At 37.8% G+C, this 26,391-nt stretch overlaps 1 protein-coding gene across 2 annotated transcripts in view; it reads right to left on the bottom strand.

Moving 5' to 3' along the window:
- LOC311431358 (potassium voltage-gated channel subfamily A member 5-like) overlaps positions 1–26,391 on the bottom strand; it is a 151,862-nt gene that overhangs the window by 105,086 nt on the left and 20,385 nt on the right. Inside the window, exons 2-3 of one of the 2 annotated variants that reach the window (XM_084508790.1) lie at positions 20,128–20,258; positions 16,960–17,691 (exon numbers count right to left, since the gene is read on the bottom strand). The exons of the other annotated variant lie outside the window; for it this stretch is intronic. The gene's annotated coding sequence lies outside the window, so the exon portion shown is untranslated. Of the gene's footprint in view, positions 1–16,959; positions 17,692–20,127; positions 20,259–26,391 lie in introns of those variants that run through there. 2 annotated transcript variants of the gene reach the window in all.

The following is a 26,391-nucleotide window of genomic DNA, read 5'->3' as shown; positions in this document are numbered from 1 at the left end:
ACCTAATCACTAAGAAATAAAAATATATTAAAAAAAAAAAAAAATCCACACTTGATAAACAAAGCAAAAACTAAAAAAAAACTTTAAACTCATGCAAAACCTCTGGAAACACATTAAATTTTCACTCAAAAAAGTCTCCCTGTAAGGCCACTGGAAGTGTGATACTCTGCTTGCATACAATTACATCAAATATTATAAAAACATATTAATATATGTTATATGTATGTTATATATATATACATTATATATGGTTTATGTTTTAGCCAAGTTAGCCCAGAGTTGACTGGTTTCACCAGATATAGTTTGTCAAAATAATTCACAAAGTTTTTCACCTCAAGTGCACAAAGGGAGCAGAATAAGAATAAATCCCAGATAAGACTCTGCCTTCCTCATTCTAAAGTGAAGAACACGTGGCACTGATGTATACTAAAACTCGCACATAATCTGGCAGAAGAAAAAGCATTGCTCTGACACAACATAGCCCTTTGGAAACTGGGAACAGAACAAAAGGGGATGGATACAAAAAGGCTGTATAATAAAGAACAGTTAAAACAAGCTGTTAATTTTTATTTTATTTTATTTTATTTATTTATTTATTTTGAAAAGTGACAGGCAATCTGCCTGCAAGCTACTGATATATACAAAGACAAATAATTTTTACAGACTGTTTAAAATGATTTTTGATGAGTCTTCTTCCCCAGGGGAAGCACTTCACCCCATTTTGCTTTATTCCTCTAGCACATGGGACAGCATGCAAGATGAGGGAATGGTTCAGGTAATGCTCACATGATTTCAATCTCATCTTTTTTTCTGTCTATAACAGGCAACCTCTCTTCATTCACATGATTAGCAAAATTCTGATATAGTGGTGACTACAGTTTTGTTTTGTTTTCATCCTGGAATACCAGGGTGACCTTGGGTATTGGGGCACTTCTTTTTGCACAGACAAATACAGACATCACTGGAAAAAGACTATTTGAAGCAAATGTACCTCTAGTGCTTGCCATTAACACTGTGCATTATGACTACATGCCTGTAGATGATAAACATTTTCCTTTTCTGAGGATTGGCATTCTTTGGCCTATTAATTAATACAATACAAAGAGCAAGTGTGTTCTTGAGTCTTGATGTTCCCAAGTCTCATACTACTGTTACATCCAACTAGAGGAAATGGTAGGTTTTGTTTTCTGCCTTCTTAAATTGTTTCATTCATATGTCTGGCTTTCTCTACATACAGGAAGGTCTTTTAAACATAAGCAAGGAAAAGCTTGAGCTATTCCTGTCATCACTTAACTTTTGCAGCTGAGGATTTAAAGGGGCCCAATGCCTGAAATTTATGTTCCAGCCCACCAAGATTTGCCATATCCAAGATCCAATAAAATTTATGGAGTGCCATATAAGGCATCCACTACTTTAGTCCAGAAACCATTTCTGCCATTCTCCCCTACAGCTAGGACAAACAGATACACCAAAGAGAAAGATGAAACTGCAAAGGTTTGGACAGAAACTTCCTTATTACCTTTCTCAGAGAATCAGAGACAACAGGGCTGAAAGGTGCTGCAAGATACCATGTAGACCATTCCTCAGCCCTGAAGTATTAACTATGCTCTCTTGATAGACCTTATTCTATCCTCTTCTTAAAGAACTCTGCCAGCTGAGACCTCACTGTCCCCACACAATCTATTTCAGGCTCTTCTTAATCTTACTATTTAATAATATTTAATAATAACAAAACAAAACGGGAAGGGAAGGGAAGGGAAGGGAAGGGAAGGGAAGGGAAGGGAAGGGAAGGGAAGGGAAGGGAAGGGAAGGGAAGGGAAGGGAAGGGAAGGGAAGGGAAGGGAAGGGAAGGGAAGGGAAGGGAAGGGAAGGGAAGGGAAGGGAAGGGAAGGGAAGGGAAGGGAAGGGAAGGGAAGGGAAGGGAAGGGAAGGGAAGGGAAACGGATTTGTAACCTGATTTCTAAATTGATTTTCTCTTTATATAATTGCAGAGATGTTTAGGTGGGAAGGGACCTCTGGAATTCTATAGTCTAACCTTCTGCTCAGAACACGGCTAACTTGAAAGATAGATAAGATTGCTCAGGGCTTTGTCCAGTTAACTTTAACAGTTTCATCATGAGTATTCTTTTTCTCATATCTAGATGGAACTTGCTTGGCTATAACTTATATCCGTTGTCCCTTCTGTTGCTGGCCATCTCTGAGAAAGAAGAGTGAGAGCACAGGAAGTTTAGAGCACAGGAAGTTCCGCACTGACATGCGAAAGAACTTCTTCACGGTGAGGGTGACGGAGCATTGGAACCAGCTGCCTAGGGAGGTTGTGGAGTCTCCTTCTCTGGAGATATTCAAGGCCTGTCTGGACGCCTACCTGGGCAGCCTGCTCTGAGGAACCAGCTTTGGCAGGCGGGTTGGACCCAATGATCTTTCAAGGTCCCTTCCAACCCCTACAGTTCTGTGAATCAGTGATTCTGTGAAATTCTCTTATCTGCAACTACCCAATATATAACTGGTGATAAAAATAATATCCTTCTTAGGTTTTTCTTCCCCTGGCTGAAAATAATCAGCTCCCTCATCCTGTCTTCATACATCATGAACGCTGGTGTTCCTCCATTGCTCTTCCTTCTACTCCCAGATGTTTACCAGCTTTCATCCCACTTATCAATATACCCCAAAACAATGTTATCCTCCTCTTTGCCTGACATCAAAACTCCCCTAATAATTCTCACCCCAAATGAAGCAAACATAGCTCTTTCAGTCATATCCAGAAAACATGTTTACTGAGCCTCATTCTTGTTGCTCACATGGGGACTTTCTCCAATGTATGCTCATTTTCCTCGACCTGGAAACAGAGTGTTCCAGACAAGATCATGTTTATCCTGAGTACAAAAGAAGGATTATTTCAAGGATATTTAATTCAATGTATTTATACATCCCAGAATAACTTCATTTTCTCCCCATTGTATTATGATTTTGCAATTTTGTGGTCAATTTGAACCCCAGTATAGCACTTTGGTCCTTTTCTACACAACTACTTTTTTACCAGTCATCTTCCAGCTTGCATGTAGATTAAAATTGGCAACTATATGAGTTCAGGATGCATTTTCTTGCTGAATTGCATTCTGATTTTTCATCTTTTCTTCCATTCCTGTAAAGGTCACCTTGAATTACAATATGTCTCCCCAACTGCTTGCACCTCCTGTGCTGTCTCTGATTCTCTTGATTAAACATACTCGTGACATCCATCCTAGCTTACTCAGCTGCACATCTCAGGGATGGAGTCTTCTCATGAAAGAAGAGCCTGTATACAAATCTACAACCCTTCTTTTATACAAAATTCACTATGCAGTAGTGCAACAAAGAAATACTTTCGGTCACTACAGAACTGGGAACAGAATTTGAAACAAATGGCAGCATTTCCACTGGCATACTCACACTGACTTTGAGCGTGACTTTTGTTGGTACTGCAGTGTCACATAGACCAAAACATGCACTAGACCTGGTGATCTTCAGCAATGTTATAACTGATGTTATGTAAACAGTGTATTTTACAGATGCCATACTGGTTGGTGTGTTGGCACTTCAACTATTTATGTACACCTCTCACCTTGATGCTTAATAACTTCTATTTAGTTCAGACATGAGTAGGACAGATCTGCATATCAGAAGGGACATCTGTATGAAATTTACCTTCATTTACCTTCCCTAAGACCGACAGGCTCTTCTTAGGTTCTTCAGAAGAAACAAACAAACAACAAAACAAACTTTTATTTCCAGGTAGAACTTATTTGGTATTGTTCTTCTTAAATAAACTATTTATTTTTAAATTTCTTCTTAAAGGCAAGCTTTCTAGCATTCTAGAGCCGTTAAAACTGCTATATGCATTGGAAAGTCACATAGCTGAAAATATAGACTTTTGACATCCAGTGGACTTGTAGGAAAAAGGAACAATTTGAATTTACATGGGCCAAAAATATCATCTTACTGTGGTCTAGTTCCAGGCTTATCTGTCAAAGGAGAGATCAAAGTATAAAAGTAAAATAAAGAGATACCTTTTCTGTTCCAGCTATTACTACTAGTCATCCATTGTACAAAAACTGTACATTTCACAACTGTTAAAAAGTAATGAAACACACACAGAAAAATGTATATATACCAGAAAGATGCCACCTTATTTGTGTACTCTTAGTCTGGTCTGACTGTCAGTTCTTTTCTCTATACCCAGCTTGGGTATCTGAGAAAATGATGAGAAACTTCTTTAATTACCCGTCCTCCACATATCTTACAACTATATCATTGGGGAATGAAAATGCTCAGAATATACATTCCAGAAAATTTCCTATATTATGTGATAATGGTGCCTCTTACTAATTATTTCTATATCTTGTACCCACACAGATTTTCTTTGGGTGGCATCCACTGATTACTTAGACTCTTTCACAAAATAGGAGATGATGTCCACCATACTCTTCTTTTTGTCTGCCATTCTCATTGTATCCTCACAAATTTATCCCCACGTTTGCCCTAAATAATAAATATATATCCCCATGTTTGCCCTAAATCAAGATATTAAGTTCTGTAGTTTCTCACACCATTTTGAGGTTAAGCTTATTAATGTTCTGAGTTTGGTGTTTTTCACCCTCACAAAGGAAATCGAATAAAAGATCTGATGTGTAGCTTTCACCAACAGTTGTTTCTGCAGACATCATTTGTGGGGCCCTGTCATCCCACCAAACTTAAATTAGGACCTTTCAGCAGCTTGTGATTCTACTTGAAAGAGAAAACAAAATAAAACAAAACAAAACAAAACCCAGGGCCGCTGAGAGAATTTTCCCAAGTGAAACTTAACATTCAGAAAGCAAGGAAAGGTTATTTTTTAAAATAAAAGCTTCTATAAAATATAGCACTATAAACTGCTCCTCTGGAATTGAGATAAATTTGGTATAGATTCATCACTGAGAAGCAACTTCTCCTGGTATGTAAGTTATCAGCAACAAGCTTTTGAAGCTGTCTTTTCTAGACTCTATAGAGTAAACAGAACGGCATATATTTCACTGTATATGTGCTCTTGCATGGGAAAATCCAATTTAATCCTCGGAATTTAAACTCTCTGTGTTCTGTTCTTGGTCAGGCAGCTGCTTTTAGAAATAAAACTTGTCTTCTAGCAAGGCAAGGAGTGAACAGCATTGACTGCAAGTGATTAGAAGTAAAGCTTTTACTTCAAATACAGAATGCTTTGAGCTGCTTCAAACATCTGGCTTCTGGCTAATGGTACCCTGTGAGCAAAGAACAGTAGACAAGAGGGAAATGAATGAAACTGGAAATTGAATTATTTATCAGGGATCTAAATAGACCTCTCTTTGGCACACAGACTTGTTAAATTTCATGGGTTTTGAGTTTAAAGAATGGTATACATGATGGAACACAGCTACTTTGCCAGATCAACACAATGAGTTAAGAACTTTACATTTGCAGTATCCTTTTTCCACCTTCTAGTTCTCTGCTGGCTGTCAAACCAACGCACATTTCATGGTGCATGAAGCAAAGCACTAGAGAAAAAAAAGGGAAGCAGCCACTAAGGTCACTAATCCCACAGCTAATATAAGGGCAAATTTTGGTTTTGTCAACTTTTCTTCATGTTATGATCAGCTCAGTCTCTTTGGGCTAGAATCTTCTCACATTAATCTGGTGTGCACTGAACTACCTAATGTGAAGACCAGCACTTAAACTTCTCTAAATGTGACAAATTTAAAAAAAAAAAAAAAAAGAGAGAGAGAGAGAGAGAGAGAGAGAGAGAGAGAGAGAGAAAGCTTTTCCATTGGCCCTTACTTTGTGAATTTATTTGTGCTTACAGAGATTGACTTCAACTTTGTAATTTCACACTCATTTCATATCTATAAACCATTAGATAAGTGCTAGGATGAGAGAACAATCTAGGTTTAGTTCCCTGTGAAAAATAAAATAAAATAAAATTTTATTTACTTAAACTTCTAAATGTGTAATGCAATGAGTAAATACAGAGCAATACAAAGAGATGAGACAGGGACACTTAATGGTATACAATAATATGACTAAGTATTCAATGAGTTATTATGTGGACCAAAAAAGAATAATATGTTTTTCCCTCCATTTTTAAGAAGAAAGGATAAATAACTACAATCAAACATAAAAATATATATATATTTTTTGGAGGACATTAAGAAGAAATTTATTTGGTAGGGTAGAAAATCTTACCTAATTTCCTAATTTACTAAAGCTTCACATGCTAGGGTTTTGGGAAGGATGGAGCTTCTGCAGATAGTAGTGTCTGCATAAATAGTGTTCAGTACCAGAACACTGTCCTGGTGGCAGACAGTTCTTATCTTAGCCTACATAAGAGAATGAGATGCAATCACATTGTTTTATCTCATGTATGGATGATAAGGGCATTTCTGTTGCTTATTTTGTGATCAAGATTCTTCTGACCTGTAAGAGCTCAATATAAGCTTTGTTATCTATTGCAAATGGATCAATGCCACATATAGGAAATTGAATTATTTCCCTGAGTTATGTTCTGTAGTATCTGAAATATCAAAAAAAAATCAAATACTGCATTATCCTGCATTAAGCTTTCTGTGAATACGCAAGGGCTGTAGTATTAGGGTGAAGCATAGCAGATCTGTTAGCTCAGTAAGGCTGGTAATTTTTAATCCTATTCGTTAGTCTTAATTTTACCACAAGTCTGAGCTCTTTTATATTTTTCTCTATATATTATTACATAGACAAACACACTTTGAAATATGGGATGTTTATGCATGCTAATTTAGGGTATTTGGGAAATTGTACCACTGGAAGGGAACGACGTTATTCCCAGAACAGAAATTAGAAATATGAGATTTCTCTCCTCACAGATTATTCTTCATATTTCCACATCACTCCAGCAGAGAGAAAGATTGGCATATTCAGCGCAGGACCTGTTTTCCTTATGGTTCCCAAAAAATTGCTGGAGGCTCTTTGAGACTACAAGGACAGATGAAAGACTACAAACAGGCTTACAGGGATCTTGTATGTGAATGACAGAGAGCTGACCACACACATCAGACCAGATCATCTTCCATGGTAGAATCAATGCAGATATTATCTACTCTCAGTTTCTGTCTTGATTATCACTGTAGTTTTCTCAGACTTCAGTTTCCTGGCAAATGAGAGATGTCTCATGCAATTTTAAACATAAGAAGACCTGGGAGAAAAAATTAGAACAACTTTCTGCTGGATAGCATGATTTGGACAAACAGAGAAGTTTCATCCAATATAACAGCAAAATTTTGTTTCATTTTGTTATCTGATTTCTGTAACACTTGATACAAATAATTTTGTTTAAGTGTAAGCATAACTTCATTCACATTCTGTTAAATACACTGCATCTCATTTCAGTTATGGCAAAAATTGCTAGTTTACAAAACATTTCAGTTTGAGCTTTCACTGATACTTGCTTTTCATCAAGTATTTTTCTTCTGTTATAAATTTTGGGCAAAAGTAAAAAATATCAAAATATGAGAAGTAAAAATTTCCCAAGTGACAGAAAATGTGTCTGTATATAAAAGATTTTTATGCTGCAATGCACAGCAGGAGAAAGAAGAAATTCTTCCTGTGACAGTCTGTGCTGTAAATCACAAATGCTGTGGTGTGTCTCTGTTGTGGTTTAACCCAGCATGCAGCTAAGTACCACACAACTGTTTGCTTTGTGTATTTTTGCTCCCCCTGTCCCAAACCCCAGTGGGATGAAGGAGAGAATTGGGACCAAAAAAAAAAAAAAAAAGCTCATGGGTTGAGATAAAGACAGTTTAATAAGACAGTAAAATGAAAGGAAAATAGTAAAGTAATAAAATAAAAATGCAACAATGTTAGCAATTATAATAATAATAATAATAGAACATGCAAAGCAAGTGATGCACAATACAATTGCTCACCACCTGCTCACAGATGCCCAATCAGACCCCGAGCAGTGGCATTCCCCTCAGCCAGCTTCCCCCACATTTGTTGTTCAGCATGATGCCATATGGTATGGGATATCCCTTTGATCAGCTGTTCTGACTGTCTGCTCCCAGATTCTTGTGTACCCCCAGATTCCTCAATGGCAGGGCAGCATGCAAAACTGAAAATGCCTTGACCCTGCATAAGTACTGCTCAACAACAACTAAAACATCCATGTGTTATCAACATTATTCTCATCCTAAATCTGAAACACAGCATCATACCATCTACTAGGAGGAAAATTTCCTGTTTCCCAGCTAAAACAAGGACGGCCTGGCTGAAGCAGCCATGCCTCAACTAAGCTCCTCTGTGCTGGCCACTCCAACTCCCCGTGCCACTGCTTCTCTGCACTGCCCTCTCCCTCTGGGTCTTTCCCCATCAGGCCAGGGTCCCAGCATTGGGCTCGCAAGGTCCCCAAGTGCCTCCCCCAACACCTTGCCTGAGGCAGGGTTCCTGCACCCACCCAACCCAGGACCAGAATGAAGCTGGAATCTGTGAAAACGGTAATAAAAATGATTGATTTCTAAACTAGACAACCTCAAGTAAATCTTTTTAGGCCTGAGCTTAATTTTTGGAGGGTGGGTCAAGAGATAATTAGATAGATTTTATGCTTGGAATCTCTTCATGTCATGAGTAAGGAAAGTTGCAAGGAGGAACTTTTAGTCCTACTTGCACCGATGCAAATCTGGAGAATGGCAATTCTCATTGTGGAGTTCTACACTACATACACCACTATAACAGAGTAAGTGTTCATAAAAGTGGAAGACAAGATATTTGTCTTACCAACAATTTATATGGACAGAGTAAAAGAAGTCAGAATTTTAGCTAAGTGTTACATTTACTCACCTATACTAACCTGGATTGCTAGTTGTTAAAACTAGCATTAACTGTTGTCCTTTCTTTCCCTTTCTATTTTTTTCCCATAAGCTCTTGTTCATATTCCAAATAGAAACCTATTAGATGATTAGCAGTAAGTGACAGAAACTGCCTTTATTTAAACGTAGTGGAGTGCATCTTGGTGCATTAAAATCTTTTAAATAGACTTTAAAAAGCTGAACTTTCAAATAATTTTGCTATTAAAATTTTCTTTTCCAACATGCCAAACCTGGTTTAACAATACCTCATTTAAAGTCAAGAAAAGTTTGCTCAGCTATAAACAGTTGGAATCATTATCTTTAGGGTTGTTTTTATTTTAAAGGTTTTTAGTAGAAGCTTTATTTGTGAAGATTTCTAAAGGACACTAACCTGTGAGTGGCAGTTTCACAGAGCACTCTGAAAAAAAAAATACATGGAAAAAAAAATGTCCCTCGACATTTAAAGATTTTTTATTCTTTCCTCTATGCATAATATCAAGTACATGCAGGGAGTAGACTGCTTTCATCTCACACTTCTGAAATATGAAGGGGATGGAAAAAATCAAGCAAAGCCTAAGCAACCCAGAAGCTCCCCTGCACGGGGTGCTGAGCCTGGGAATTCTCTACTGGCACAGCCTGGCAGTGCCGGGGAGGCCCAGGTATGCACATTAGAAGGAGACATGGCATTGCAGGGGCTCTAATGAGAGTTTTGTTTTTAGTATACCTTTCTCATAATGCACCATTACACAAAAACAATTACTTCTGTAATCAGGAAAGGGCTTGCTCTTACACTTTATTTGCCTTTCAGCCTGAACTTAAAAAGAAAAGGAGGAGTTGAAAAAAAACTCACAGCATATCAGGATAACTAATTATGGTAAACTGTAATTAATAAAATATTGTTCTGGTTTCTTGTGTGAGAATTCTTCACTGTCAGATGGAATTTTTTCTCACAGTCTTCTTTGTGACTCTCTGATTAATCATTTATATGGATATCTCAGCTCCAAACTCTTGCAGAAAACTGTAAACCTTGAAGGAGCTTCTATTTGTAACTTGATAGCTATGATATGGGCCTGCCCACCTAAGTCTTGTAAGTCTCCTTCTGTTGCTGATACACACAAATTATAAAATCACACAAATTATAAAATTATAAAAATACACACAAATTATAAAATTATAAAAATAAAATTAAAAAGACCTTTCCAAATTGCTACAATAACTCTCCTCCTGCACAGCTGCCTGTAATTCTATGTTAAAAAATCATTATAACCTCCAGCTCTACGTAAAGCTGTATCGCAGAAGCATGTGAAGAAAAACAGGTTTTAAGTACTCATGCAAAAGTAAATAAAAGATAACTGGCAATTTGGTCAGCTTTCTACTCTGCACCTTAGGAGACTGCTCTCTTCAAAATGTCATTTTGCATTTTTTTCAGTGAGTGATATTGTTTAAGAAAATCTCAATTGCTGGTTACCTTTCTGAGAGGTCTATAACCTCTATGAAGCTGAGGAATAACTCTAATCCATTTATAAAATAAAACTTAGCTATGTATAAGTAGTGCTGAAGCTACTACTACTCCTTCAGCCCTGAAAAGCTATTTAGCTTATTCTTCATTCCCTGATCCTTCTCTTCTAGAAGTCTCACCAGAGCTTCCGAGTCACTGTTCAAGCTGCAAACCTTCCCCATGGCACAAGAGCAACTCCTCTGCTGTGCTTCCTAAGCAAGAGGGGAGGTTCACACACCATTAACTATGGACATACACACCTGGTTCAACAAAGGGAGATGCAGCTGCAGCTAACTTCCATGCTGGCATGTATTCCACTGATGCGTGGGAATAGGGCAGGCCTCTGGGTTACCAGAAGGAAATGAATTCCTCCATCTCATAGGCCCCTTTTCCTTCCCAAAAAACTACTTCAAGCTTTACCTAATGTGGAAAGAAAAGAAGGGCCCCAGACTCAGCCAGGATTTAACATGGTTCAATGAGATATGTAGTGCCTCTTCCCCTGGACAGCAGAGAAAGGAATAAGGGGTTGCTCTCACCAGAGGGCCCCTTTGCAGAAACACTCATCCTTCTGCTGCCAAAGGGTCCCAGAATTTGCCAGTCACACACAACAAAGCTCCTATATCGTCACAAGCCTCACAACCATTAATACTTTAATTAATTATTAATACATTAATAATACATTAATTAATTATTAATACATTGATACAAACCTCAGTGACTGAAAGACTAGGGTCACCTATAACTTGAAAGGTATTTTTAAACCTGGAAGCATATGAGTAAGAGCTCCTTTGTTCTGATTTTATGGATGAAATATGTTCAGGGGCTGGGTGAGATGAGATTGTACACCAACCTGAAAGAGAAGTAGGATGTTCACTGCAGAACTGGACCTGTTAACCTCTGCAGTGACCTCATCTAACACCAAATATTCCCCTCCCCCAGTCTTCCTCATGTTAAATAACTGGGCATCCTTCAGGAGCCAGGTTTGCTGCTTTACCTATGAGGAATGCAAGGAGAGGGGGAGCCGTGAGTGAAAAGAGACTGGCATGAGAAGAGTAGCTCTTGCTGCAAAGAAAGGCTCTCCATCTGGGGCTGTGTAGGAGGAAGCAGAGATTCTGCCAGCAACCAGAAAGGTGGAGGGTTTGTCGTGATTTTTTTTTTTTTTAATGCGAGCTAATTTTATTCTCCTATGACCCCTTTCTCATGTAGACCTCTCAAAGATAAGAGTTTATTGTACTGCAGACCATTCTAAAGACAGGTTTCCATACTGGGCAGACAGGGGCTTTGTCAAAAATCTCAAACATTTTAAATCAACAACAAACACCCCATCCCCCACCCTGTCATTAACAAAACTTGCTGGTCATTACTGGATTTCTCATCCTAAGAAGACTCCTAATGTCCTATTTTTGACCTACAGGGTTAGAAAGTGTGTGTGTGCAGGCATAAGAGACAGAGAAATGACAGCTGAGATCCTTTCAGAATTGTGGAATTCCAAGATGGTTTAAGTGTGTGGGTGAGGGGCAGAAAGCATGAAAAAAAAAAAAAAAAAAAAAAAAAAAACCATCAAGCTCCTTATGCTTCTTGCCCATCCTCAGTTCATCTATGCTCATTGAACAGAGATGAGAGCAGATCTGCATTAGTATTTTCTGTCTGCATCTGCTGTACCCAGGCAAAAATGCCTCGAGGCCTGCCCCAACTGTCCTTCCCCCACAGTGCTGTTAATGTACTGAGAGGCACTGTTTTGTCCTAGTAAATTGTTTGCACATTTCCACTACATCTTATTTTCTGCATGTCTGTGCTCTAATTTTATTTACCAGCTTTTCAACCCCAAAGGTAAAAAAATAAAAGGAGATACCAAGAACAAAAAAAGAAATGGCAGGAAACTCATGTCTTTGTTCTTCTCACATGGACAGTAACACTCTCTTTCCATAGCTGCCCTTGCTACCACATGACAAATCGCAACTCTGTACTCTTCTGAGTGTTCCCTCAGTCCTGCCTGTTTTTTCCAACTGGGCAGTACGAAGTAAAGGGATTTGTGGAGTGACAGTTAATTCAGATAATTGTGTTTTCCTGCTGTCTGTTTATTGGAGATGCCAGTGCACTGAGGGCAGAGGATCCCACGTGCACATGTATGCCTTATGTAGTGCACTGTATGCCTGCAGCTGCCCTTCTCTCATCCCATCTGTTGGAGATGGATGTTGATTTTGCTCATCTTGCCTCCTAAAAAATCAGCAATAATAATGAATGAGGTCAGTGTTCAGTGGAATGTTGGCAGATTTATCTGGGCACATTAAGTGCACGTGCTGTGCAAGGTTTCTGTGCTGCAAAAACACAATCAAATCTGCGGATCTGAATCCCATGATTAAACATCCCATGGTAGTTAGGTCTTTGCATCACTGTCACCTCTGTGGATTTAAATCTATCACTTTTCCTCTCATCAAGAGACCTTTCTGTTGTGTTTCCTGTCTACCTTGATTTTTTTTTACCGTAATTGTCAGCTCAAAGACTAAGCTCAGAGCTCAGAGCTCAGAGCTTGTTAGGCAATGTCAAAGGACTTTTTAGATTATTTTTTTCTTTTTTTTGTCATGAACAAGGTTAGTTTTTTGAAACCTTCTATAAAGGGTTATTGTGTTGTTGTCAAATGTTAATTCATATTCACATTTTCCCTGACAATTTCTAAGCAAAGTCCCTTTTTCAGGTCAAAGATATTTTCTTTTCATCTTAGTTGAATTTTTATTGTAAATTAAAAGCTGAGTATGAAATGACAGCTTTTTAAACCTTGAAAATATTTGCCATCTTAGCTTTTCATCCCAGCCCAAAGTGTAAATAATTCTGAAAACCTCCTAAGAACAGTACAGAAGAGTAATACCAATTCAGCTACCTATGTGCTGTAATTGTGGAATGCAGTATCACAGGCTTTCAAGTCTGCTACGGAAATATCTATTCACCTAGATATATAACTCCTACTAGTGCAGCCCACATGACTATAACTCTTCAAACTCTTCCCACTTTCTTGCTATCCTCTGCTTGAACCCCCTTACTATTTTCTTCCTTATACAAGAACTTCTCTACTAAAGCAAACCAAAATTTACTCTTCTCATGGAAGGTACTTAAGGAGGAATGGTAGAAGCAGAATTCATCCTCCTAGCCTCAGTCAAATGTTAGGGACATCTTGAAATAAAGGTTCCACACTATGGTAACTCATTCTTTTTCAAGTTTTCTGTTTAGCTTGTTATTTGTTAGTTTTACCATTACATGAATTAGATGTAAAGTCCTGTGTTTTGTTGTGGTTTTGTTTTATTTTGTTTTACTGCACATATATAACAATGCTATACATTTGTCAGAATTCTGCAAAAAATAGCAGTAAAGAAATTGTAAAAGTCTTAATTTTGGATTGTGAGAACAGGGAACAGTGGACACTGTAAACAGTGACTGTCTTGGTAGCATTTTTTTCAGAAGAATAAAGTAAGAAAAGGAATGAAGAGAAAGTCTGTTGTCTTTCAAAGTAATCACAGTAATTCATGAAGCAAACAAGTCCCTCCAGGAAGTCAAAACTCACTTTCCATCCTCTAATAATGATGAAGAGCAGTTAGAAATAAATTAACAAACATGCTTTTTGGCAAATATGTCTTATATGAAATGTGACAAATGAAGGCAGATGTTCTATAACTAGTAATCCTGATTGTGAGTCCCACTTCTTTGTTTAAAAGAATATATCTTGTTACTGACTGGAGACATCTATATTTGCATACTATATCTCCCAGATGTAAGAAGAGTCATCAACTGTCATTCTGGGGTAAAATGGAGAAAATATTAATGCAGTCCTGAGGACAAAGACTTCAGGGTGTTGGTTGATGAGAAGCTCAACAAGAGCCAGCAATGTGTGCTCACAGCCCAGAAAGCCAAATGTATCATGGGCTGCATCAAAAGCATGGCCAGCAGGGTGAGGGAGGTGATTCTCTCTCTCTACCCTGCTCTCGTGAGACCCCACCATGCGTGCCGTGTTTAGCTCTTGGATCCCCAACCTGAGAAAGACACAGACCTGTTGAAATGAGCACAGAAGAGGGCAACAAGGATGATCAGAAGGCTGGAGTGTGTCTCCTATGAAAACAGGCTGAGAGAGTTTGGGTTTTTCTGAGAATACAAGTCTAGAGAATACAAGTCTCCAGGAAGACCTTATAGTGTCCTTCCAGTATGCAAAGAGGGTCTACAGGAAAGCTGGGGAGGGACCCTTTGTCAGGGAGTATAGTGATGGGACAAGGAGTAATGTTTTTTTAAAAAAAGGGGGTAGATTTATAGTAGATATTGGGAAGAAATTCTTTACTCTGGAGGTCGTGAGTCACTGGAGCAGGTTGTTCAGAGGAGTTGTGGATGCCCCATCCCTGGAAGTGTTCCAGGCCAGGTTTGATGTGGCTTTTGAGCAACTTGGTCTAGTGGGAGATGCTCCTTCCCATGGCAGAGGTATTGAAACTAGATTAACTTGAAGGTCCTTTCCAACCCACTCTATTCTATGAGTCTGAGATTCTATAATGCTATGATCATGACCAATGTCATTTCCTACGGTCCTCAGACATCTCACTGGAAGTCTCATTGCCTTTTTCCACTTACAAATATCCCACAAAGTAACAATATTTAATTGATTCATACTTCATTGTATTTAAATCGGACACTTTTCATTGTGTATGATTTTAAATCTGAAACACAGGCTTGGCATACAGAATTAAATATACAAGAATGAGAAATGTCTTTTCCTCTTTGACTGCTTTGTAAATTACTATATTTGATGGATCAAGGATGAGTTCACAACCCACTGAAACTATCAGAAAATTTTGCATCAACTTCACTAAATTCAGGAGTCCAAAAGGAATATTATGGCAGCAAAATCTACTCTTGTATAACGGCCTCAAGTTCCTCCTGCCAATGCACATCTTCTAACAAATATGCCAAAAAAAGCTGAATCTTCCCAAAGCGGAAAAGATATTGGAGGTTTTCATGTCCTTGCTCTGAATGATTTTAATATCTATGAATGCTCATAGCCCACAGAAGTTTGATAAGTTCACTCTGAAATCAGTCTATTTTCAAACACTCAAAACTATCCATAAAAAAGACTTAATTCTGCCTCGACATGTGCATATGTGTAGTCTGTTTATGTCAGCTAGGGATACACTTAAGCACATAATCAAGCACCTCACTAGATCTGCTCACTGACAAAAATATGCGAAAAGAAAAGAAAAGAAAAGAAAAGAAAAGAAAAGAAAAGAAAAGAAAAGAAAAGAAAAGAAAAGAAAAGAAAAGAAAAGAAAAGAAAAGAAAAGAAAATGTAGTTGAAAAGCAGTTGAACATCCACATGACAAGGGTGGAAGCCCACCACTTAGAGGCCTGAGGTTTGCATCAACCTACAAGTTCCCCAAGCCAAATTACTCTTTTCTTGCTTGCTTGCTTTTTTTTTTTTTTTTTTCTTCTTCTTTCTTTTTTCCCTGTTTCTAAAGTGGATACAAAGAACAGTTTCTTTTAAAAGGATGTGGTTCATATAAATAAGTTTCAGATAAATGCAGCTGAGCTTTCAGGTCCTCAATGGGTATAAACCAGAAGAGCTCCACTAATGTAAAAGAAATTAGGCTAGTTTATGCCAGATTAGAATCTGCCTGGATTAGACTCCAAAATGGCAGAGCCAGGTCTCATAGCATTCAGTTCAAAAAGTAGCACAGGAAAGTAGTGTTTTCACACAAACTCCTCGAGCCTTCTCTTTTGAATTTAACTTCAAATAGTGGAGCAAAGCAACCTGCTTCCCTTGGGTCTGCTGTTTTAGTGCTCATCAGGCTCATTCAATGAACAATTTTCACCAGAAAATGTTGTTTTTGTCTGTTCTCTGCCTCAGAATTAGGGCCCATGGGCAAGTCAGCAAGATGCAGATTCTCACAGACATTTTAGGTGCTGTCCTCAAATTAGTACTTCAGTTAACTTTCAGAAAAAGCCACATGGTTGGATTTCACATAATATACTTGCTTGCTCTCACAAAAAAAAAAAAAAAAAAAAAAAAAAAAAAAAAAAAACATGCTATGCCATTCAAGATTAACAAAGTCTCTGTTATCCCAGGCCAGTGGCAGATCTCTAGAGCTACATTCCTTCTTAAATAACACAATGACTGGGAGCTTTGAAAGGTTATGCTAGCAGTCCTTAGAAACTTGCATATTCTGTGACAAAGGACATATTGCAGACATTTATTAATCCCTGAGCTGAAGTGACATAGAAGTTACTTGCAGCCTGATGAAATGTGTAACACCCAACTGACTCACATGGCTAATACCAGTTCTAAACTTAGCCATAGTCAGAATTGTAATTAAGAGCATATACATTTAGGGAATAGAATAATCTACTATTCAAGTCCAAACAGCCTTGTGAAGCATTACTACTAAACTGAATTTACCACTGACTGGTAATTTTTTCACCATCCCAAATCCTATGTCAGAAGATGTTCAGGCTGTTACAGATAGATACATATTAGGCTGTAGATAAAAATAATGATATAGATTTAGATATTTATGACTATAAAACATTATTCTTTTAAAAACTTATATCTGTTATACACATGTGATGTGGATCTGCTGAAGGGGGAAATAATTTTATTGAGTTATAGCCAGGAAAAAAGGCATAAAGAATACAGGTAATGCACATTTTTCAAATAGCAATCTAAACATAAACAGAAAAATGTTCAAGTTAGAATCACATGAAAGATTAGACTAATCTTCAGATGCATTTTAGACTTGTATGTACAGCAGTTTTATGTTAAAAGTTGAAATACAAACTCCAGACATGCAACGTATCTCAAGATTACAAAATAAATAAAGATGAATGCAAATAAGAACCAACATTTGAATCTTCTTCCAGAACAATGAGAAAATTTGCTATGTTAGAAACATTGTAAAAGTTACCCAAAGTATAAGAACTTATTTACAAAAGAGAAAGCACAGAGCCCCAGTGGTTTGGGGGATAAAAAGAGACATTTATTTATTTCCAAACAAAAGCTCAGGTAGTTAGGTCTTCTTGTGCCTGGGAGTGAATTCAAAAGTTTTGAATTTTTATTGCACTCTGAACACTCCTTTTGTAGTACTAAACAATTTCTCTATGAAAGAAACCTCCAAGAAGAACAGGCTTTTAACAGTTTGAAAGAAGAAATCCATCTCACTGAGAGTGCATGCTTCATGGGGATATCACAGTTATTTGTCCAGGTGAAAGTTTTTTCATCTATTTCTGCTAACCAAAGATGATTTGAGAACAAGGAATAAATATGTTTGGTTTCAGTCTCTGCAACAGTATCTTCCCAATAGTCAGTATCTGCAAGAGGAAAGCAACCACACTTAGGTAATGCAAAAAACTATAGAAAGTATCAAGATAAAATCATTAGGCTCTACACTGCATACAGAATAATGGCTTAGATTCAAGTGAAAAATGCACCATTATTTCACTTTTCTTTCAGAAGTGCTAATATTAACTGAGTGTCACTAAGCATCATCAGTGGTTTTCCTGCTGGAAAGGTTTCCTTCATCAATTTTATGCATAATGAAACATCCTACAGGAAAACAGTATTGCTTCCCCTATTACTGTTCTTGCAAATTAGATTTTTATGGAGGGCTTTATTCTCTTCAGAAAAATAGGTCAGCTCCCCTGCAGTAATATACACGGTACAAGGCCTACCTATCTGCTTGCAATGAATACAGTAAATGTAACAACCCCTTCATGCTGAGCATTTTGACATGCAACTAATTCAACTGGTAAAATGACTATTTCCAATGGACAGATTTCCCCTGACCTCAGAGTTGAATAGAGGCCTAAATACTTAAACCCTTTTCTAATTCCAATCTCCCACTCTGAAAATATAGGCCAAAAATATCCCCTTCCAAGAGATTAGTCCTTGGAACTTTATTGGGCTTAAAGTTACATTCAAACAAACAATGTCCTAAGAAAAACAGTGGCTACTAAATAGTAAACAAAATGTGTTCCAAAGGCATCACATCATGATTACAATGACTTCAATTTTTCTATAACTTCTAAAATAAATGTATTTTCTTTATGTATTGGAAAATAAAAAGACATGATACATAAGAACATAAGAACAAGTTAAATAAATTGAAATATAAAGAATAAATTAAATAGATGGAAATAAAAATATAAAATAACTGTTTGCTTAAAACCAGTATAAAAAGAAATAGAACATATATTCCAAAATAGCTTCCTAGGCAGACTCTGTAAGACAAAACATGGGAAAAAAAAAAGAAAAATAAAATAAAAATAAAAATAAATAAAAAGGATTAATCAAAGTAGTTTCAATTACAGGAACTGAAGAATTTCTTTTCAACTGGGTCTGAAAGGGAGTGAGAACTGCTCTGACCATAAACATACACCTCAGCCATAATACTTTACAAACACATGCCTGACTTAAATCATGTGTCTTTAGATTGGTCATGATTTAACAGCACCTTTTTTCAATGTGTGTGCAGATGCTTCACTCCTTCAGGCAGCCTGAAAGAACAAGTAGGAGGGAGAACCCTACAAACATCTGTCCACATTCTGAGAGCTGCAGCACAGGGACCACACTGTCACCTTGCTGCTTGTCAGAGAAGGTTGCCCTGTCGCTTGTTTTCATGTTCCTCAGTTGTGACTTAACATAAAAAAAGCCGCATGAAATCCATTTAAAAATTTTTGAACTGAATCCATATGAAGTAAAATAAACACTTCTTCCTATCCCCGAATACAAAAGACATGTCTTCTTCCAAAAGAGATGTCTGTGTGTTAATCTGCAGTGAAAACTTAGTGCCAGAGATGGTATCCTTTGAAGTTAAAGGAGAGTTTCCTGCTGCCGTTATGATGCCCAGATTCCTGACTGAATTGAGAAATAACATGGTAATAGGCTTCCTAAGCTTCAAATAGCTCTCTGTAGATCACTCTCTTGCTCCATTGATTGTAGGAGGCATCAAGGTGACTGAGTTAGATGTTTTACTCAAATACTTCAAACAGCTGAACTGAAAACAGTGGTTCCCTATGAGGGCTCCTAATTCTGTTGTGACTAATTCTCTCAGCATGAAGTTCAGCCAGGACGGAGTGGTAGATTTGAGTAGAAAAATAGGGAATGACATCTCAAACTTAAATACCTAAATTTTCCTCTGCTTTTTCTACTTTTTTTTTTTTTTTTCTCTCTACTGAATTGTGTTAGCTTGAATCAAAGTTGATTTTTTTCTGTCAGCTTTCTTAGTATTTTTGTACTTTTCTTCTTTCTTTCCTGTTCCTGGAGAACAGGAAGAAACAAACAAACAAACAAACAAACAAACCAAAACAAAACAAAAAAAAAAGTTGGAAAAAGAGAGGAATTTTAAAAGAAAAATTATTTCAGTTTTTGTTTTTATTTTAAAATTAACTGAATTTTCTTTGTAATTTAAAATTAACTTAATTTGACATATTCATATAAAATATAGAAATGATGAATGTTGCAAAAGTGGCATTTTTATACTCTTTGATTACATGTTTTTACTGTATGAACTTGATTAAGAATTGTCAGACTACTTAAAGGCACAAGTATTAGAAGTCCCTGTAAACTGGCATCCTGAGCCGTAATCTTTCAGAGCAGCATACAGAGGTCAGTTTTGAGCAGTAGAACATCTACGGTATAATATAGTAGTGTATGTAATACAAGCTAGGATAACACAGAGTAAGAGATTAATATTCTGCATCATACTGTGCTCTGTTATTTTTATCCTGCTGTTTCTTTCAACTCACCGTCTCATGACTCACACCCTCCCCACACTGGAATTTCTGTCTCAGTCCTATGGCTCATTGGTGTGCTATGGAAGACGATGCCGTGGAAAGCCATCTGGAGACCTGCACTACTGCATGAGCTCCAGGCCACTCTGAAAAGCACAGAGACAGAATTATTTACTGATTTATCATGCAACTACTCTGACTTGTGCAGTTTCTCTAGCAATCAGTCTTCAGTACTTGTGAAGGTTGAAGTTCTTCCTGTTCATATTGCCTTGGTAATGTCCCTAGATATGAAAAGGGTTAAAAAATTCAAATTTCTGGTAGTCTTAAGGAAAACTGACACTGTACAAAACCTTTAGAAAAATTACTAGCCTCCTCCTGTGAGGTGTTGCGGGCCCCTTTGAGACACGTTAATGAAATGCAGTATCAATAAAATAGCTGTTCATTACACATTTCTTGACTAGCTTTATCACCTTAGGGCATGATCTTAGATGCCACAATAGACAGACCATCAAGGATTTATGCTTCATGAACCCAAAACACAGTTACCTGATATGGAATAGTGAGAGCCATCCCTCACCGGCAGACATGTGATGAAGGCCAGGTCATAAGAGGAATTAGATGCTTAAACCCTTAGTAATTGCATGCTTAGGTACTGTAATACAAAATCCCATGCCAGTCTGCTGCAGTATAAACCTGTATTCACACTTCTTAAGGGACTCATCTTCTCGAGTCCTAGACTCTAGATTCTGTTGAAATCCAGAAATAACTAGACAGGAATCTGAGTATTATGAAATTCCAGAAATGACAGTGATCATAGGAAACACAGTTTTCTAGGCTATTTCCATTCCATTCCATTCCATTCCATTCCATTCCATTCATTTCTTTATGTTTCTGTTGAGTGTTAGAGACCTCTTTCAAGAATCAGAACTTTCAACTCCATTTTCCTGAGAGCATTTTCTAACCAAACAGAAGCCAAGAACAGAGAGGATTCACTTCTTTTGTGAACTCCCTAGGTTAGAGGGAATACCTCAATAACATGTGAATTAGCAATTGGATACCATGTATTCCTTCAAGAATATTATAAATCTAAGGCTAGATGGTCATCTTTTCTCCTTTTTCATTAGGAGAAGTCAAAGAAACCTTGTCAGTGGAATATCTGCATCCTACCAAAAAACGACACTTGTATCAGGAAAGAGAATCTCAGGGCTGAGAATTCTACTCAGTAGCAATATTTGTCTCACACAGCTACTGGAGCAGTGAGGTCTCCAAGGACTTTAGCAAGTATTTAGTCAAAGTGTTCTGCTTTTTTGCTGAGATGGTAGGTAGGAATGGCTTGGATATGGGGTAAGGTTAGCAGAGGGATCATTTGTGCTACAGTGCATTATTCCAGCTTTCACAAACAAATCTGCCAAAAGGTCTCAACTAGCCCTTTATCTATCCCTTTTAAATCATGTGGCCTCCTGCTTTTCCACTCTGTCAAATCTTGTTTTGCAGGTAACAAAACAAAACAAAATAAAGAAAAATATGTTTTATTCCTATCACTGTTTTGTTCTCCAAATTCATCTCGGGGCAAACTTCATATACTGTCAACTCAACTCAAGTCCTATATGTGGATTTCTGATGGTGACTCAGAGACAAGGCAACAAATCTTTTGTTGGTAACCTAAGCCAGCAGAGACATTTTGCTGCTCAGCATCCAGATGCCAGCTCAAGTCACCCATCACATCCTCTGCTCTCTCTTCTTGTCCATTCCCAATGTAGCTGGCTGCCTGGAGGGAAGAGGATGTGCGTGAGAAAGAACTAAGACTGAAGGCTTGCACATCTTCACCACATTCAAATGTCAGGTCTTCCATGAAGACAAAGGACAGAAGCTTCCCTCAGTCCACTCACAATCTAGAAATGTGACCCCAGACTGGTAAGTCATGTCATTTCTCTTGGATAATTCCTCCAGCTGGAGGACAATCCATGCAAAAGCCTGCGGAGGATATGATTAGTGACCTGAAATGAAGCCTGGGAAAACTGCAGTAGAAGCTTCCACTAGAGTCAGCACCTCAGGACAATAAATGATGTTGCAGTTTGATAGATGATTACAACAACAACATAAACCACCCACTACAGGGTATTGGAGCAGTTAGAGAAAAGCTTGTTAAAGCAGCAGTGTCCTGCTGTGAGCAGCTGTGGGCTTTCTGTTCAATAGACAGGCTCCTTGGTACTACTGACTTAAACAAAACTTTTTGCTTGTAAAACTCACATCAACAATATTTTCAAGTAGTGCTGAGCTGCAGTCTCTTGTCCTGAATCTGTATTTGTTTGGAGCTGTTCTAAGATGATTATACGAAGTAAATGGGGCTTTTGAAATATCTTAGTTTTCAGGTTTGTCTTATCATCTGAGAGGCAAAAAAGTCCAGAAAAATGATTGCTCATAACAGCTGGGAAATCACTTGTAAACAGGAACTCTTCATTCACATCAGGCTGGTACTGTGTTGTTGCACTTCCTTGCACGTCTCATCCAGGTGATCCAAACACAAGGGAGGGAAGTTGCAGAGGCACAGTCCAGTGTGCTCACTGCTCACCGGTAGTTGACAAGCAAGGTACTTTTTCAGTGATTTTTTTTTTTTTTTTTTTGAGGATGTTAGGTCTCAAAAGAGATATGCAGTATGGAAACATGCCTGTTTTACATGTAGTTCAGAGTTCTCTGGGAAAGGTTCTCAGATGGGACACTAGGTCTTTACAAGCTCTTGCAGACAATATCTTGAAATTCCTTCCTCAAGAAAGCTTATCCCACAACATGTCTCTGTGACAGCTGCTTGTACATGATTGATGAAATTATGTAAGGGCACTGTAGGCTGAAAGACTATGAGTCCTGGACAGTAACTGTACAATTGTACAATTGTTTCTGGGCCAGTCTAAACATGATGCTAACTAAAAACATGAAAAGAATGGTCTCACTCCTTGTGACTTCCCAAGGAAACAGCAAACACTCTTAAACATACACAAAAAAGAAATTAAAATGGAAGATTCCTGTGTCTTGCCACATTCCCAGACACAGCAGCCAGGTAGTCAAATGCAGCTTAAAGGTTGATCTACACTATTTTTTGATATGTGCTAGGCAGTAGATGTGATTAATTGGAGGAGTTTTGAGGGGAGGAGATGGAAGGGATGAGAACGAAAAAGCAGATTTAGAAGATATCCTCTTGGTATTTCAAACAGCCACTTCAAACCCCAAGTTGTCAGTATTCTAATGAGCAACTTGAACCCGAGTCTCTAATGTTGGTTATAGTCCCAAGTCACTCACACTGATTTGGTATACTATTCTCCTGTCAGAATCCTCTTCTCTGTCTGAAAGAGAATGCTGAGTTCAATTCAGATCATTGGGAAGTCAGTGGCAAAGTTCCAAGGATTTGAATAGAATCAGGGCTGGGCCTATTGTTTTTGAGACAGACACTGGTAATTATCTAAACTGCACAATTTAACTGCCACAAAAAGGGTCAGATTAGCTTTTCATTTTCATGCATGCTATTTAATTAAATCAGCCCTGATATGTTCATTAATATGAGAGTGATCATCCTGAGGTATTGCTTTTCCTCTGTCCCTGCTTTTGCCCAGGCTATGTGAGGGCATACTTCTCTGTGAACTAGGAATGAAGACCAGGAATATAATAACATCAGAAAAAATAAAGAGTCGGCTGAAACAATACCATCTACCTCAACACAAAGAAGTATTGGGCAGGTTTCTGGTCCTAAAGCTACCAGCTGCAAAGGCAAATTCAGGCTGGCAAGGCAATGTTGTGTCTGACAGAATATAACTTCAACAGGTGTTGCTAGAGCCTGTAGGAGGTGTTGTCTCTCTGAGCCTCACAGAGGCTGTCAAAATTAGCAGGACAGCTTGATAAGGCAGTCTCACTAACGTCTTTGCTAGTTGTTCAAAGAACAAGGCCATTCACAAATTGAAAAGAGCAAAGGATGAAACCATCTTTCAGCAGAGTCTCACACACCCACAGCCAAGACACACAGATTTACTTTCACTGCAACATTTGAACATCTCCAGAGAAATAAGATTATTGAGCTCCAAATGGCTAACAGACCCAGTCAGTGCTCAGTGGAGTCCTTTATCATTCATTGTTGCTCCTCATAACTTAGAGCATTCACTAACCTATCTCAGCCTCCTGAAGCCTACAGAAACAAGTAAATCAAAACTTTTAGATCTCAGCAGATCATAACATCCTATTCTGTATTCAGGGGACAATTTTACAGTGAATGCAGCAGTCATTTATTCCTATTGAATGTCCACTGTCACTGTCACTAACACATCTCTTGTCATCATTGGTCCATGTTGATCTTTTCTTGAATATTTACATTTCCTCTGGAGAGGTGGAAGTGAAATAAAGTATCATTCCCTTCCCCCCCCCCACCCTTCTTCTTTTTTAACTATTTGGGACAAAAAAGAACTTTGAGGGCCTTCAGAAGGAGGAAAAAGCTAGATGAATATACACCTAAATGGCCAGTAAAATTTATAACAATATCATGTATAAAGAAAAAATATTCATAAGCATTACAGGGATATAAATATCTGTATACATTCTGAAAAAAAAAAAAAAAAAAAAAAAAAAAAAAAAAAAAAAGAAAGGCTAGAATACTTCTGGGAATGTCTATGCAAGCAGTTCAAAGACAAGATAGCCAGAATGTTCAACAGAAGCATTCAAATTTGAATATGCCCAACTCTCACCACAGTGAACATCCAGAAGACCTGGCAGCACCCACTTTGGGTAAGTGCTCCTCTTCAGTTCCTGCGAAGGACTACCAGTGCAGACACAGCCTTTACTACCTGCTAAGTGAAGGTTTTGATCACTATGCAAGCTGCAATCAAAGCTATGAAGATGCCAGGGTGCATGTGGAAAATAAAATGAAGCTGAAAATGTCATGCCGCCTTTACATTAATTAGTGGATCAGCACCATTTAGGATCCTGTGAACAGATTTAGATGCTGGAGTTCAAAACATATGAAAAGGCCCCCAGAAAATATGCTAATGGTCCAGGGTCTTGATCAACCATCATATGTAAAGTTGTAGAAAAGACTGGGTTATTTACTTCATATAGGATATAAATAAGACTTTCGGCAAAATGTATGTTAGAGAGAACAAAGTAAATCAGACTAGGACTTTTTGTTCACTGAGAAAAATATGCTAGGGACAATCAATAAAATATGTGTCAGGAAGTTTAAAAACAGGAAAAGGAAATACTTTTTTACAAGGCATGCAATTAAGCCATGGAATTAGTGACACAGGAAATTGTACAGGGAAAATACTTAACTGTATTCCAAAGGGGCAGGATATTTAAGGGAATATCCAGATTATCCACAATTATAAGTTATAGACAATAAAAACATGGAATCAATGGCTATTCCAGCTATCTTTTCAAATCCTTAGTATTAGTGTGGCTATGACGCTATACAATGTCTTTAAACATCACTTTGTTAGTTATAACTCCTCAGATAAGTTTTCTTAAGGAAACTCCCCAGTCCCATTTGCCTCAAATTCCTCCTGCCTTCTATAGCTCCATTTTATCCAGGTTAAACATTATGCACTGACAGTGACACCCAGCCTTAAATAGTTCCATGTGATGCCTTTCTGGAGAGCACAGAACCAATCTGAATCATAATTTAAGTTCAGAGATGACAGTGAATAATAATTATCTCATCCTTAACCTTTTGCAAACTGCTGTCTCTGTGATTTTTTTTCACTCTTTCTGAGCAAGGTGCAGACACATTGCTATTCCATCCAACTGATAGTAGGAAAGTTTACTGAAATCAGCAGGAGTGCTGCTTAAACCCGTATTTATTGAAACCAGTAGCAAATTTTCCATTAAATTCTGTAGTAGAGTATCACGCCTTCAGAGTCCAGATACAATTCAAATCAAATAAAAATAGAGCAGACATTTCTCTGACCCTAATTCCAGGTCACCAGTCTGTTTTGCAACTAGGAAAGGTAAAGTATTGTTCATAGCTCACAGGATTAAGTTACTCTTCATTCAATAGCCAGGAAATTTGATGAGAGCTATGACATATCTGCATATTGAGCAGCACAGGTCATTCTCAATTCTACCTGTACTTCATGCTGGCTCATACTGATTGCATTCAACACCTACAGATGGCAAAAGGAGTGCATTGTAAAATTATGCCATTTGTTTACAGCAAATTATAAACATGGCATGGCAGTTTGTCAGTGATTTTCAGTCCTTTCAGACTTATCAAATGACTCTTAAAAATGGGGATTTTATGCCTAG

Source organism: Aythya ferina, assembly GCF_964211825.1.
Source record: "Aythya ferina genome assembly, chromosome: 1".
NCBI lineage: Eukaryota > Metazoa > Chordata > Aves > Anseriformes > Anatidae > Aythya > Aythya ferina.
Note: the sequence above shows the minus strand (reverse complement) of the source record. Positions and strands in the feature narration are given on the sequence as shown.